General features: G+C 49.6%; 1 protein-coding gene across 1 annotated transcript in view; it reads left to right on the forward strand.

Moving 5' to 3' along the window:
• Nucleotides 1–15,158, forward strand: part of LOC119402045 (uncharacterized) — a 38,377-nt gene that overhangs the window by 8,434 nt on the left and 14,785 nt on the right. The window lies entirely within an intron of this gene.

Below are 15,158 nucleotides of genomic sequence, written 5' to 3' on the forward strand. Positions count from 1 at the left end.
GCGCTTATTTCTTTTAACCTCGAATTTCTGTTGCGCTAGAACGAAACCGCTCAAGGCCTAAACATTTCCTCTTAAATCACTGGCCACTGCTCCCTAAAGCGATGATTAAAGAGAAATGAGCTTCGACGACGCGGAGGAGTGCAGGGCTAAAAACTTCGTGTTTTATTGCGATAGCAATTATATGGACAGTCTCGGCTGGAAAATGTCCGTCCCCGTCGCCGTCATTCATCGTATATGTATATATATATATATATATATATATATATATATATATATATATATATATATATTGTAGCGAAGCGTTGGAAGCCTGTAATGGGTCGCCCTCTCGAGCGCTTACTAGTGGGTCGTCCTCTTCCGCTCTTCTCGGACAGCACGCTCCTCGCGCTCAGAGTCGGCACCCCGCCTTGACTGTCGCAGTCGTTTATCGTCGCCGAGTGCCCGCTAATAAACGTCTGTATAATTTGGTGGAGGGTGCTGGGCTTTCACAACAACTTCGGCCCTCATTCGATGCCCCTGGCTCTTCGATCCCGTACCCTGCCGCCTACGATGCCTCAAGACGCCTCCCAAGAAACGGCCCCGCCTACTCCGACCTCATGCCCAGGTGTGCCTCGTATCCGCGACCCTCCGGTCTTCACTGGCGCAGATGACACCGACGTGGAGAACTGGCTCGCGATTTACGAGCGCGTGAGTGTCCCCAATAAATGGGACGAGGCAGGAAAACTGACTAACGTCGTTTTCTACGTCGCGGGTGTGGCGGGCTTGTGGTACAACAACCATGCATCAGATTTTACACCGTGGTCCGACACATCATGAAAGGCATCGACGACGACGCCTTCACCATGCTGCTCGCCAAGAACCCCAGCACAGTGGCTGAGGTCACAACGCTCTGCCAAAGCTATTAGGAGCTGCGCCGGCAGCGATCGATGACCCGTCGCTCTCCATCGCGCGACGCCGAGCTCGCTGGCTTGTCGACCATATCCGACCACTCCGCGTTGCTCGCAGAGATGAAGACATTCGTGCGCGAGGAAATCGCGCGCCAATTCTCTCTGCTGGACTTTGCTCGCCCGCAGTACGTCCAACAGCCGTCGACCACCCTTCTGCCTCCGCTCCGTCGAGCAATTGAGCAAGAAATCGCAGAGGTCATGCCCGAGTACCACAAGCACCATACGGCTCCTGCACCCTTGAGTTACGCCCAAGTGGTCGCAAGAACGCCCCCAGCAATCCCTACGGCTGCCCCACACATTTACGCCGACGCCTCCGCTCGACCTCATTCTTTCGAAGCGGATGTACCGGTAACCTGCGCCGACGTCACGCACAGGCCACGACTGCAGCCCACCGTCCAGACCTATCAGTTGCCGCCCCGTCAATCCCGTCCTGCACCATGGGCGGGCCCTGCCCCAGCGAACCAATGGCGCACACCTGACAACCGCCCCATATGTTTCGCATGCGGTTACGCCGGCCACGTGGCGCGCTATTGCAATCGCGTGCAGCCGCCTAGAGTTGCGTCGCCTGCCACCAGCCCGGCGAACCGCCCATATTACGACCCACCTACGCCTCTGTCGCCAACGACTTGCCCCGCTCCATCTACCCGCCGTTCACCGTCACCACGACGCCGCTCGCTGTCACCTATCCGGCCACGTCTGGTCCCACGAGACCAGGAAAACTAGTCGTCGCAGTCCACGAGGCAAGGGCTGCGATGCTGTCGAACTGCGAAAGCCCTCAGCGAAGCCCATCGAACGTGATAGACGTGTTTGTGGACGGTGTTCGTGCATCTGCCCTTATCGACACTGGAGCCGCCGTATCCGTTATGGACGCAAAGCTTAGCCGAATACTGCGAAAAGTGACGACGCCACTTTCCGGGCTCTCCCTCCGTACAGCCAGCGCCCAAAGCATTCACCCTACAGCGGTATGCACAGCCCGCGTCATGATTAAGGACGCTATGTACGCCGTCGAATTGATCGTAATTCCTGCATGCTCTCACGACGTCATCCTCGGATGGGATTTTCTCTCCCGCCACGACGCCGTAATTCATTGCGCACCCGCCGAAATAGAGCTCTCACCATTCTCTAATTTGACGCCGGCAGACAGTCCATCGGCTGCGAGCAAGGTACTCGTCAAAGACGACATAAAAGTGCCTGCAAACTCGTCAACGGCGGTGTCAGTCTACTGCGCCAGCCTATCCGACACCGTTGCACTCCTCTCGCCATATGACCGTGTTTGCACGAGGAAAGGCTTGCTGGTGCCTTTCGCGACCGTTCAAGTCACCCAGGGCAGCACCTCTATTTTTGTAATCAACCCCTCCCCGTACAGTGTTACGTTGGTGCGCGGGGAATGTCTGGGCAGCGTAGAACCCCTCGAAGACGCACAAGTTATGGACGAGCCCGATGATTCGCACGGCCGAAGTTCGAGTACGCTCAGTGCTGTTTCGACGTCTGGTTCATCACACGCTGACGTATTTGGTTCCTCCATAGCTGACAACCTTACGCAGGTCCAGCGTTCCCAGCTTTTGGACCTGTTGGAAGAATTTCGCCCTTCTTTCGATGTCGCTCAAAATTCTCTCGGCCGCACGTCGGCCGTTACGCATGGCATCGACACTGGCGACCACCTGCCACTGCGGCAACGTCCATATCGTGTATCTCCCGCCGAACGCCGTGTAATCACCGAGCAAGTCGACGACATGCTTCGACGCGATGTTATTCGACCCTCCAACAGCCCCTGGGCGTCTCCTGTCGTTCTTGTTGCGAAGAAGGACGGTTCTGTGCGGTTCTGTGTGGAATACAGACGACTCAACAAGATCACTCGTAAGGACGTGTATCCACTGCCGCGAATAGACGACGCGATTGACAGCCTGCAAGGCGCCGAATTCTTTTCATCACTCGATTTGCGCTCAGGGTACTGGGAAGTACCTATGGCTGATGACGCTCGACCGAAGACCGCCTTTGTCACGCCCGACGGCCTGTACGAATTTAACGTCATGCCGTTTGGGCTGTGTAATGCGCCCGCCACCTTTGAGCGCATGATGGATACCGTTCTGCGCAACCTGAAATGGCACACGTGCTTGTGCTACCTTGACGACGTCGTCGTGTTTGCTCCGGACTTCTCCACGCATCTTCAACGCCTACGGCATGTTTTGACGCGTTTGAGCGACGCCGGTCTGCAACTGAATCTAAAGAAGTGCCGATTTGCAGCACGGCAGCTGACAATCCTCGGCTACGTCGTGTCCAAGGACGGAATTCTTCCTGATCCCGCCAAGCTTCGGGCCGTGACTGAGTTCCCCAAACCTACGTCCGTCAAAGAACTGCGCAGTTTCGTAGGACTGTGTTCCTACTTTCGGCGCTTCATTCGAAATTTCGCGACTATCATATCGCCACTGACGAAGCTTCTCGGAAGTAACGGGCCCCTCCATTCGTGGTCGTCGGAGTGCGACGACGCTTTCGCAAAGCTCCGTCGTTTGTTGACGTCGCCTCCCATACTACGCCACTACGACCCTGCGGCCCCTACAGAGGTACACACAGACGCTAGCGGTGTTGGCCTCGGCGCTGTCCTTGCGCAGCGCAAAATTGCTTCGCCGTCGCGGCGAAACTGTGACTTTTATTGCGATAGCAATTATATGGACAGTCTCGGCTGGAAAATGTCCGTCCCCGTCGCCGTCATGCACCGTATATGTATAAGTATGTATATATATATATATATATATATATATATATATATATATATATAAGCCCCAAAGAAAAGTAATTCAGAAGAATGCATTCGAAGCGCGGAATCGAACCAGGGACCTCTTCCTCCGCAGCGAGAGGCGCTAGCCACTACGCCACGAAACGCAGATCCTCCACGTAGGTAACGGCGAGCGTTATATACACATCCTTTACCGCTGGACGGACTCAGAGACGGCTGCGCTTATAAGCGTTTCTTCATTACCAGCGAGATGGCGTTAGGAGCGCGACAGGCGCATTTAAAAGTAGTCGGCGAGCTCGCTCTCTTCTTCTTATACTTGCGCAGGTAGAACCTTGCCCTTCCGCTGTCTGCTGGCGCGGTTTTCTTGTGCTGAGGGGAAGAGGGATGTTTCACGCTTTCACCGTGATGTCCGCGCTCATGTTACGGAGCGCACGAAAGCCACTCGAGCTCAAGGGACGCCGCTAAACCAACAAACAGAAGATGAGCGCGAACTATCAAGTGTCACAGCTCGACACTTGAAGCACGCTAGTTTCATTCGCTGCTTCGGCCGCCTTTGCAACAGGAGCACTGTTCAAACTGAGAGTATCCATTGGCGAGCCTCACTTCATATAGCATTAGTTTCTTGCTATCGCATTCATTGCTTCGGCCTTGCGGCGAAACTGTGACTTTTTTAGAGGGAGAGGTCAACTAAGCCATGTTTTCCAAGCTCATTAATCGTGTGGCAGTGACCTTCAGCCGCCGGAGCGCATATGTGGCAGGCGTGACGTCTCGCTACGTGATGTGCTGCGGAGAGGCGTCGCAGATGCGCTTGCCGCTGCGGTACCACGTGACTAGGCGACGGTAGAAGACCAACAGACGCTCACGTACTTCTCTTCGTTCCTTTCCGCCATCCCCAGCGGTCGACGTCACATCACCTCCCCGATTAGATGATGGTACGAGCAACAGACGCTATCAAGTTGGTGAGCTGTTTGTCTTCTAGAAGGCGCACCTATTCCCTGCTCTTCCTCCTCGCACGGCGAGGAAGGGCACTCGGAGAGGTGGAGAGATGAGCCGACGAACAGAGCGTAGCGAAGGAAAGAGCGAAATGAAAAAGGGCCACGTTTCCAAATATAAACCCCTGTAACTGCGCTACCACTCGCTGCAGACTCGTGCACAACTGCGACGCCACAACTATATGTCGCTCAACTTCAATGAAACACAGCGTGCGTTGTCTTTGCCAAACCGGGCCAAACATACCCTTAGCTCGTGAAAACTAGGTTTACAACAGTTAAAACTCAGTCAATTTTTATTCATATATTAAAGACGATAGGATTTCTTGGGATACGTAAACGGAGAAATTTTGGTCTGTCTGTCTTTCTCTTTGTCGGCATGTCCCTCGATTCAGCCACTGGTAGGTCTCTTTGTATACCTCCCATAGGGACGCGTAATTCAAACGTTCTGCGACGCTTGCGCCGAGAGCGCCAAGAAAGCCGTTGAGTTACGGCCCTGGCGAGTGGCGGCGCTGTAATGGCGGCGATGGCGCAGCTGTTACGTAACGATTGCGTTTTTACGTCGTCAGGGCAACAGTAACAACAGCCGCTCGCTTCTTCTCGCGCCCCCTTCCCTCCTCTTCCTCCGTCGCTTTCCTCGCGCCATTCTTCTTTCTTTCTTTCTTTTTTTTTGAGCGCGCTTGCTTTTTCTCCTCTCCCATGTCCGGTGCCGATTTTTTTTTTTGCCTTCTTTCTTGGCGGCTCCTTTTTCTTCTTTCATGCCGCGCGCCGTTTTCTTTTTGTTCGTGTGCGTGGCGCGTTTTTTTTTTTTTTTTTTCGCGTGCGCGCGTGCTGTGCTTGGTCGCGCATTCATGTTTTTCTGTCCGCTCGTGCTGCGCAGTGCGTTTGAATGCAGGCAGCCTGCATGATCCAGAGCGTAAGGGATGACTTCCACCAGTGCTGGGCAGTATCGAAGATACATGTATCTTAGATACTATCTTAGATACTCCTTGGGTATCTTGTATCTGTATCGCGATACGTCTCGCAAGACGAGTATCTGTATCTGTATTTCCGATACATTCAGTAATGTATCGTGTATCTTAAGATACAAGATACTTCTATAAAAAGAACACCGAGCGGAACAATTAACGGTGGCTGAACTACGCTTCTCAAGCGGATACTGCTGCTACTAAGCTACTTGAATAAAACTAACGACAGTGACATTCTTTTATATATCTGCCAGAGTCCTCCAGCGAGGGCAGGCGATGAGGTCAGCGCGTCCGTATTGGTGGAGCACAGTCACGTGGTGGCGCTCGCGCGATCTCGACAGAAACAAGCCCGTGAACGTCTACGAGCAGTCGAACTTCGCTTTCTCGCAATTTCTTCTTTCTTTTTACTCGTGTCGGTACCATGACACTTCCTCGTAAACACTGTACTGTTCTACGTACTCTAACGCGTACGAACCTCTCGCGAAAGTTTTGATGCTCCTAAAGTGTCGTTATCGAAGTTTCCCTTGCGTGGTGTTTCGTTACGAAGTCTGAGGAATGCAAGAATGGGGTTTCTTTGCGTCTCGCGCCTTTCACACGACAGCGATTGGATGTCATGGATGTAAGTTTGACTTACATACGATGAGATTGACTTATATCCAAATGAGATTCTAAATACTGTTGCTCCACCGTTGCTGATGCTAAGATGCCGTAGAACAAGCACTTACGTAACATAAGATATCTTGCTGTACTGTATTTTTGTTCTTCCTGCTAAATTATTCAAGCAGTTATTTTGATCATAATTTGATCGTCACCATGAGTGCTATTTTTTTCTGTCCTCCGTTTGCATCACATCTAAAGAAAGGCCGCGAAACATGACCACGTGATTGCCCTCGTGCGCTGCCGTACTGCAGCGCTCTCAAACCCGCTTCGAGCGCAACAAGTGGCGCGTGGACCATGGCGAAATAACCGGCCGCGGCTTTATGCATCGATTTCACAGTGCGTCAACATTTCTGACGCCCGCACACGGCAAGGAAACGCCGTCGTCCTCGATATGCTGACAGTTCGCGCGCCGGTTGTTATGCTCGAAGCACCACGCACAATGTACGTCGCCACCAAAAATTGGACCGGTCGTTTTGGAATGTTCTATACGACGTGATGGCACCCACTTGGTCGTAAATGAATATTAAAAATCATTTTTTGACTTCAGTTAATCATAACGGACCTCAGTTAATCAGCCAGTTAAGCGAAATATAAAACATGTTATAAGGAGCGCCACATGACGATAAGCCATACTCCATTGGTTTCATTCAGTCGCGGTTAAATGGACGCTAAAGAGAAACAATGAATCGGTTTAGATTAATAAATTGCACTTTCAGAACTATAATGTCGTTAATTTCACCATCATAGGTGTATCAATAAACGGGAAAATGAAGTTCCAAGTTTCATTTTTAAATTTCGCGCTATAATCTCCACGCATGACGTCATGGATTTCAATGTGTACGTATCGTTTTTTGGCGCCATTGGCTCAACAAAATTTCCTCAAACTTGGTGTGTTAACTCTATGGCTCCCTCAGAGGACAGTGTACTTCATTTTTACCGTTTAGGAACTACGTAGGCCCTAGTAGGCGCCGTCAAAATATGTGACGTCACGGCGAATGGTGTAGAAACTTCAAGGTGGCGTCGCCACCCACTTTGTTTTTGCGCGATTTCTCATTTACTAAGCGTCTTCTCGCAGCAAGCATGGTGTTCCTGATATCGTGAAAGAGTAGTTTACTAATACGAGAAAAATCGTTTTGCTCTTTAGTGTCCCTTTAACCACTTTTTTAGATATTTGATTCTATAGTTACGTGAAACGACCTGTAAACGTATTCACTGTGATTGATGCGGAACCGCCTTGCTATTTGGCTAAAATATATTGGTTTTCTTTTTTGAGGTCACCGTAAAGTTTTTCGCTGTTGCAAATCACGAGATAGTCGGAGCAATACTTAGCAATAACAGTGGTATTCTGCAACGCTTTGTGCCACTACAATACGCCTGAGACAATTCTCGACGGCACTAGTTCTCTCGGAGAAGAAATTTCAAAAGATTGCACGTTAGTCAATATGTTGCTAACGAACGCTTTACGCCAGCGGATAAGTAGAATATACAAATCATTGCAGTTTTAAGCCCTCAATGTAAACATGATGCGTAACGAAAAAGTATCGCTACCAGCGTTGTTGCTGCATTTCGGGTGATCCGGTATTGCGAAAACGGTAATACGCTTACGGGCAAGTAGAACTGCACAGCAGTATTTGCACCATCGTGCGGAGGCTTCTTATTGACGTTATTATATTCAGATAGCAACCCGCTAGCTGGTCGGCAAGTAGAGAAGCGGCCCCCATTAGTTACAAAAGTGTCAAACAAGAACCATTGACAGCGCAGCGTGTAAAGAGCTCTCATGTTAACCTGAGTTGTTTCGGAATGAAACTAATATATCTTGAGCAGTAAGACAGAAATCTGGGGACACAAAGAGATATTTTCTCAAAATTAAACAAAGTTGGTCGCAGTTAAGAAAATTCCGATTAAACATTTTTGTTCATAAGCGTTTCCTGCTTCATTATATCGATATATAAGAGCAAATTTGCAAATGTATCGAAGTATCTTAAGATACAATTGGGAAGTATCATATCGGATACAATTATTCCGGAAGTATCTTGTATCTGTATCTCAAATGCTTCTTGCCTGAGTATCTTGTATCGTATCGCGATACAATTTCAAAGTATCTTTGCCCAGCCCTGACTTCCACCCACAACATATCTGTGACTTCGTTTTATTGCTCCGTTTCCAAAACTCAAGATTCGCACATAACGGGGCACGATGCAAGTTCCGCAGAAGAAGAGAATTAAAGAATGCACAGTGTGTCCATGATTAAACAGCACAAAAGTTCATTGTAAAGTTCAGAAATCGGAAATTAAAAATCGAACACACTGAAAATGCAGGCCCTTTGACGTATACACATATAAGTAACACGATGTTTGTTTAATACAATACTGACCAAAGTGCACAAGGGCTTCTGATGTGACAGAGTCATGAACTTTAAAGAAATGTAAGCGAAATGTCAGTGCATGGCGAAAACAATAAAGATGCGCAAAATACCTAAATATGGAATAATAATGCAATGATCTACTTATTAACCACTGTACTAATACGAAACTCAAAACAACTATATATATATATATATATATATATATATATATATATATATATATATATATATATATATATATATATATATATATATATGCTCAGATGTTGCACAAATATACATAGATTGCTGGATACCTTCACTACTGATAAACAAGATGAAAAAGCAGATTTAGCAGAGTAAGCAGTACATCGCACTAAAAAGGGAAATACACAATATTTGACACTTGACCACTACTTGACAGTTAGATGGCGGCAACGGCATGAAGGCGATGGTCCGTTTATGCAGCAGCACATATAACATTCGAAGAAACACGTATTACCCAATGGCCAGGTGAAATAAGTCTACTACACAGCTTTTCTTTCACCGCGAATACAATGCATAGCTGTAAGATAACGTCACTGAAGTGTGGAGGACATGCCGTGTACACTGAGCACTTCATTGAGATAAACGCAAACAATGAAAATCTGCATATTGGACACTTGCAATACTCAAGGCTCACCAGAAAAAAACAACTCTCATGTCTACACATGAAGGTTCTTCGAACGGTTTTTCTATAGGTAATACCAGAGGTAATACGTAAACACAGAGTAGTTTTTCAGCTGTATATAGATTTATTGAACATTCACGCACCGAAAGAAAGCACTGGGGGCAGAGTAAAAAGCTGGTGCACTTGAAATTGCGGATCGAGACTTCGCAGAGAGCATATTCAATAGTTATTAACCCTTCCTTGGGCAAACGCGTCACTTGTGGCCATCTCCATAATTCAGAAAACGTTTACGTCCTGCAGAAAAGCAGTTGCAAACTGAATTCAAACGAGAAAAATTACGCAGTCACATAACGCAAACCTAGTTTCGTCGTCTCGGTATAGTGCAAGTTGAGATACACAGAGACTCAGAAACGCGTATTTACACGAAGGCGAGTGATAAACAGGCCAAAAAATGCAAAAAGCACTTCCAAGGAAGCAGTCATGTCAGAGACGCAGAAGTTAAACTATGAGTCTAAAGTGCTTTATTTTCGTTATTTCTTGTTACAACGATGCAAAATCGTGCTCTTCACGATTCAGACATGTTTAAAAACAACAGTTGTCCAACTGCAATGAAGCTATTTATGTGTGGCTGCGAACGCAAACCGCATACTCACCTATAGTTTTTTCGATCAGGGAAGAATCTTGCGGAACTCGGTCTTGAAGTATCCGTGCACCGCTGCATGATGTACGAATGGTGTGTGCCGTTAACCATCACGGCGGCAAGAGAGCACAACACGCAAACACCGCAAAAACTGCACATGCCAGCCAACGGTCGCTTCATGTAACGGAACATCACGAAACTTCACATCAACGCCTGCGACTACGACGGGCTCCGATGTGGCGGCGGCGGAGGACGGCTGACCATAACGACCGCTCCAATAAGTCTCAAAAGCGAACAATGATCCGCCAACCTCAACAAGAGACTTGCAGGTGTCCCCCAAGCATAGCCTGCCTGCACGGACAGCCTGGTGCCCGCGCTCAACGCTCGCTTCATGCTACAACGGAACTTTCGAGAAATTCAAAACTAGCGTTGCGGCGCGCGCGCGGCCTCCGCGGCCGGCGCGGGGCGCGAAGCTTTGCCGGCACAGCTGCGGGCTGCCATTGGCGGCTTTCATTTTGGCTCGCCGTCGACTCGAGCGCCAATTTCGCCTTCAGTTATCGCACTTCTGGTTGGCGGCTCAATCAGGCTCAGTTTCAAGATGGTGGCGATGACGTAACGGTGACGTACTTCTGTGGGACGCCTGAGCGGCAGCGTTTCCGACCGTTGATTCAGCCACTCGGCCAAAGTTGAACCACTTGCCCAAGGGACAGCCATCTTGAACGGCTGACTAGTTTCATACTTGTGCACATTGTCGACCAAAAAGCAAACATTACACCTATCTGAGGCGCAACATCACAAGGTAAATATTAGGTGGTGCGTTCCTTTAATAGAAAATGCATACATACGTAATTCTAAAGACCCTAGTTTCTTAAGCTGCGCTGAAAATGCGACTGCACTGAAACTTGCCTTCCTCCGTGCCATCTGCACAAGCTCATTGTTGTGTTTCGGTTCCGGTTCTGTATTGCACTCTACGAATGCCATGGGGCACCGCTCTGGCATTCCTGTTTTACCCAGGTGACGTGTAAATAAAAGAGTGTGTGGAGAGTACTCGTTGAGTGCGGACGTTTCTTCTGCTTCAGCGCTTCGCGCCAAACCGCGTGTTCGGGCTGGCTGGCGTCCCCGCCGGTCGCGTTGGTCACCGCCGGTCTTCGCCTGCTGCTGCGCCGGGACTACCAGCCCGCAACATAGCACTCATGTTTCCCGACGTATCGCCAGATGGCGTCCATATCTCATGCAGCGCCTCTTCTATTGTCTTTAGACGACATTTGCAGCGAAGCACGCAGATACGCGGCCAATTTTTCTTTGTGGCGATAATTGTGTTACGTGAGAGAAAGATGGATAGTTTTCTCGTTGGGTGGGCATAGAAACACTTGTACATGTAAAGGAAATTGGTGAGTCATTCCCCTCTGTGAAGTGGGAAGACCAGCGAAGCTGTGTTGTACACCGTACAGCGGTGACACTCAGTGTTGATGAAATGTAGAAAAAGATACTGAATTTTCATGGAAGAAACAGTTTTATATTTTAGTAGTATGCGTATGTTTGCCGCGACATGCGTTGTCTTGTATGGCTTGCCGCATGCACTTGCTATTTGTGCACGATACTGAGGAACCGTCCGAGCAGCGTGCGTGCTTTGGCCGCATCCTCCTCTTCGTGACAGTTTGGAGGACCAGAGGAGAGTAGTGGAGGTTGCCCAATTACTGTCGCACATGCGTTTTTGATGTGAAGCATCTTATAGCGGAGTTCAATCCGGTGGTGGTGGTGGTGGTGGTGTGCGGCGTGACCACCCTTCCTGCGCATGCGCAAGCCCTCTCCACACACCTCCTCTCCCTCTCCACTCCCTTCTCCTCTCCCCTCTCCGCTTCACATATACCCTCCCCTTTCCCCCCACCCTTTCCCCATCCCATCTCTCCCTCCATCTTTCCCTCTCTCCCCTCCCCTTCTCCACTTCCCATCTCTCCTTTGCCTCTCTCTTCTCCCCTCTCCACTTCCCCTCTGAAACGCGGGCTCTACATGCCGAAACGCTGCTTCGCATCGCCTCATGGTCCCCTTTAGCGGGAGATGGTGTGATTTTTGCCGGCAGAGCGGCAAAACGCATGTGGTGGGCAAAGGGTCATTTGCAATTTTTGTGGCAGCTAGCTCTGCTAGTGGTTTTCTGCATACGCATTGTTTCACCTGGGCATATACATTTGCGCTGTAACAGCCTAAATGGCAGCGCATGAACATTTTTGCATTGGTTTGCGCCAAGCATAATCACACACTTCTTTCCTACGTGGCATCGTTTTTGTAGGATGACAAAAGTCGCCACTTTGTTGATTCGTTATCCATTAGAACGTACTACAGTTTTCTTTGTTTTCGCGTGCATTGCGATGGTCGCAGTCTTTTTCTATGGCTTTATGTGGCGCTAATTCCCACGACTTCTAGGAGGGAACCTCAACGTCTTTATCTTTGACATTGTCGTTTTAAATGCGCCACCTTCGAACTAAGGCACGACGGAAAGATAACTGGTCGAACTTAAGACAGACTTTACAAGGCTATGTGGTTTCTTTGGTCGCGTAGTGTTGACGGAACACGCACATTGGTTAAAAGTACCTTCCTCCTTCCTATCCAAGCAAGTCCAACATTTGACCATTTTTATTTCATAACTAACTGTTTAAATGGGCGTTTCATTACGTGTGTTGCAAATTTGGATTAAAATTGTTCTTAAGATGACGTAAGTCTAGATACATATTGTTGTCGTAAAGTTTGGGACAGTCTTGTTTTCTGAATTTAGCTCATTTTGAAAAAATTAGCTACTCACGTCTATGTAAATAAGACATGGGTAAAACCGAACTAGGTAATGTGTGTTGATGTACGGATATGAGTCAGCACGAGCGTTGCGTTTTACATAATCGATATATGCGCTGTCCACGATATTCACAGAGAAGTTGCTTATGGGTAAGGAAAAGTCTGTGACGGCTCCCCCTTCTCAAAAAATAAAAGTAACGCAAACAAGTAACCTGATTATGAGCATCGTAGATGGATGAATAAACTTTATTTCGATCCCTCGGAACGCGCCCTAGCACGTTGCGGGCCGCTCCCACGTCGGAACAGAAAGACCAAGTCTCTCTGCTGCGTCGCGGGCCCGTTGGACTGCCCATAGTTGTGCTTCGAGTCCGGAGCTTGTAATAGCTTCTTCCCATTTTGACGGCGTGATGACTTCGCCGCCGTGTAACGCGGGGCACCGCCAGAGCATATGTTCGAGATTAGCGATATCTGCGCATAATGAACAGGCATTAGTTGGCTGTATTTCAGGATAGATCTTGTGCAATAGCGCGGGGTTAGGGTACGCCCCGACTTGAAGTAGCCTGAGTGTCAGAGCCTGTGGTTTGCTTAATTTTCTGTGTGGTGGAGGGTACTGTCTCCACCCCAGGTAAAAATGTTTGGTAATTTCGTTATACGAGGTGGGCGGGTCCCGATTCTTCAAAACCTCAGCGCGCCCTCCGGTAGCTACGCGGTCTACTAGTCATCGCGCAGCTATGTGGTCCGACTCATTGAGATTGGGCGGGGCTCCCTTGATCTGTCCCATGTGAGCTGGGAACCAGACGAGTGTGTGTGGCTCGATGTTCTTGTCCCGGAGGATCCGCAAGGCCGGTTCCGAGATGGTGCCCTTGGCAAATGCTGTAATCGCTGATCTCGAGTCGCTGTAAATCGTGGACCTCTTGTTGTCCAGCAAGGCTAACGCAATCGCAGCTTGCTCCGCTATTTCGGCTGCTGTCGTCCGGACCGTTGTCGAGTTCGTGATTATCCCCTCGTGGTTGGTGCTCACTGCCACATACGCCTTCCCCTCGGGATACCGGGCCGCGTCGACGAAGCAACAGTCCCCGGCCTGATCGTGAGCCCTTTCTAAAAGAGCCTTTGCCCTGGCCCGTCTCCTACCATCGTTATGCTCGGGGTGGACGTTTCGCGGGATGGCGACAACAGTGATTCGTCCTCGCTGTTCACGAGGAATGCTGCAGAAGCGAGACTCGATTTCCGTCGCTGGAGTCCCCAACTCCCGCAGAATGTTCCTACCGGAACGCGTGGTGGACAGCCTGGCGAATTGCGCCCTCTCCTGAGCCTCCGCAATTTCTTCCAGCGTGTTGTGCATTCCGAGACGAAACAGTCTCTCCGAGCTTGTGTACATAGGGAGCCCGAGAGCTCTCTTGATGGCCTTCCTGATTAACGTGTTGAGTTTGTCACGCGCCGCTCTCTGCCAGTTGTGCATGGCTGCAACGTAGGTAAAGTGGCACATCACAAAGGCGTGCACCAGCCTTACGAGATTATCTTCCACAAGTCCCTGTTGCCGCTTGGCAACCCTCCTTATAAGTCTGATGGCATTGTCCGTTTTTCTGGCGAGTCTTGCTACCGTCAGGTTATTGGAGCCGTTCGATTCTATAGTCATACCCAGAACCCGGAGGGAGTCCACCCTGGGGATGATGCAGCCTTCACCTGTTCTAAGAGTGATGCTGACGTCCTCTACTGGCTTCCAACCTTTCGGTTTGGGGCCCCTGTGCTTAGGCCTGTACAGCAGGAGTTCCGATTTCCGCGACGAGCACCGAAGACCAGTCGGTTTTAGGTAGTCTTCCGTGACTTCAATAGCTTCCTGTAGCACCGCCTCTATTCGTCCATCGCTGCCTCCAGTACACCACATGGTAATGTCGTCGGCATAGATCGTGTGGTTGATTCCGTCGACTTCGGAAAGTCTTTTAGACAGACCAATCATGGCGAGATTAAAGAGGGTCGGGGATAAGACTGACCCTTGTGGCGTCCCTCTGAAGCCAAGCCGGACCGGGTCCGAAACTAGGTCGCCCATTTTGAGAATAGCCTCTCTGTCTGTCAGGAATGATTTCGTGTAGTCGTGGAAGCACTTGCCAAGCCCGATACACGAGATCTGACTCAGCACGAAGTGGTGGAGAACGTTGTCAAATGTCCTCTCCAAGTCCAGTCCCAGTATTGCTCTTACGTCCCTTGTGTTGCGATCGATGACTTGGTCTTTGATGAGCTTCATGGCGTCTTGCGTCGAGAGGCCCGGCCTGAAGCCGATCATATTGTGGGGGTAAATGTCGCGGTCCTCCAGGTATCGGGAAACCCTGTTCAGGATGGCATGTTCAGCCACCTTACCCACGCACGACGTGAGCGAGATGGGCCGGAGGTTGTCGAGGCTGGGAGGTTTGCCCGGTTTCGGGAT

This window comes from Rhipicephalus sanguineus, chromosome 8 (genome assembly GCF_013339695.2).
Source record: "Rhipicephalus sanguineus isolate Rsan-2018 chromosome 8, BIME_Rsan_1.4, whole genome shotgun sequence".
Lineage (NCBI taxonomy): Eukaryota > Metazoa > Arthropoda > Arachnida > Ixodida > Ixodidae > Rhipicephalus > Rhipicephalus sanguineus.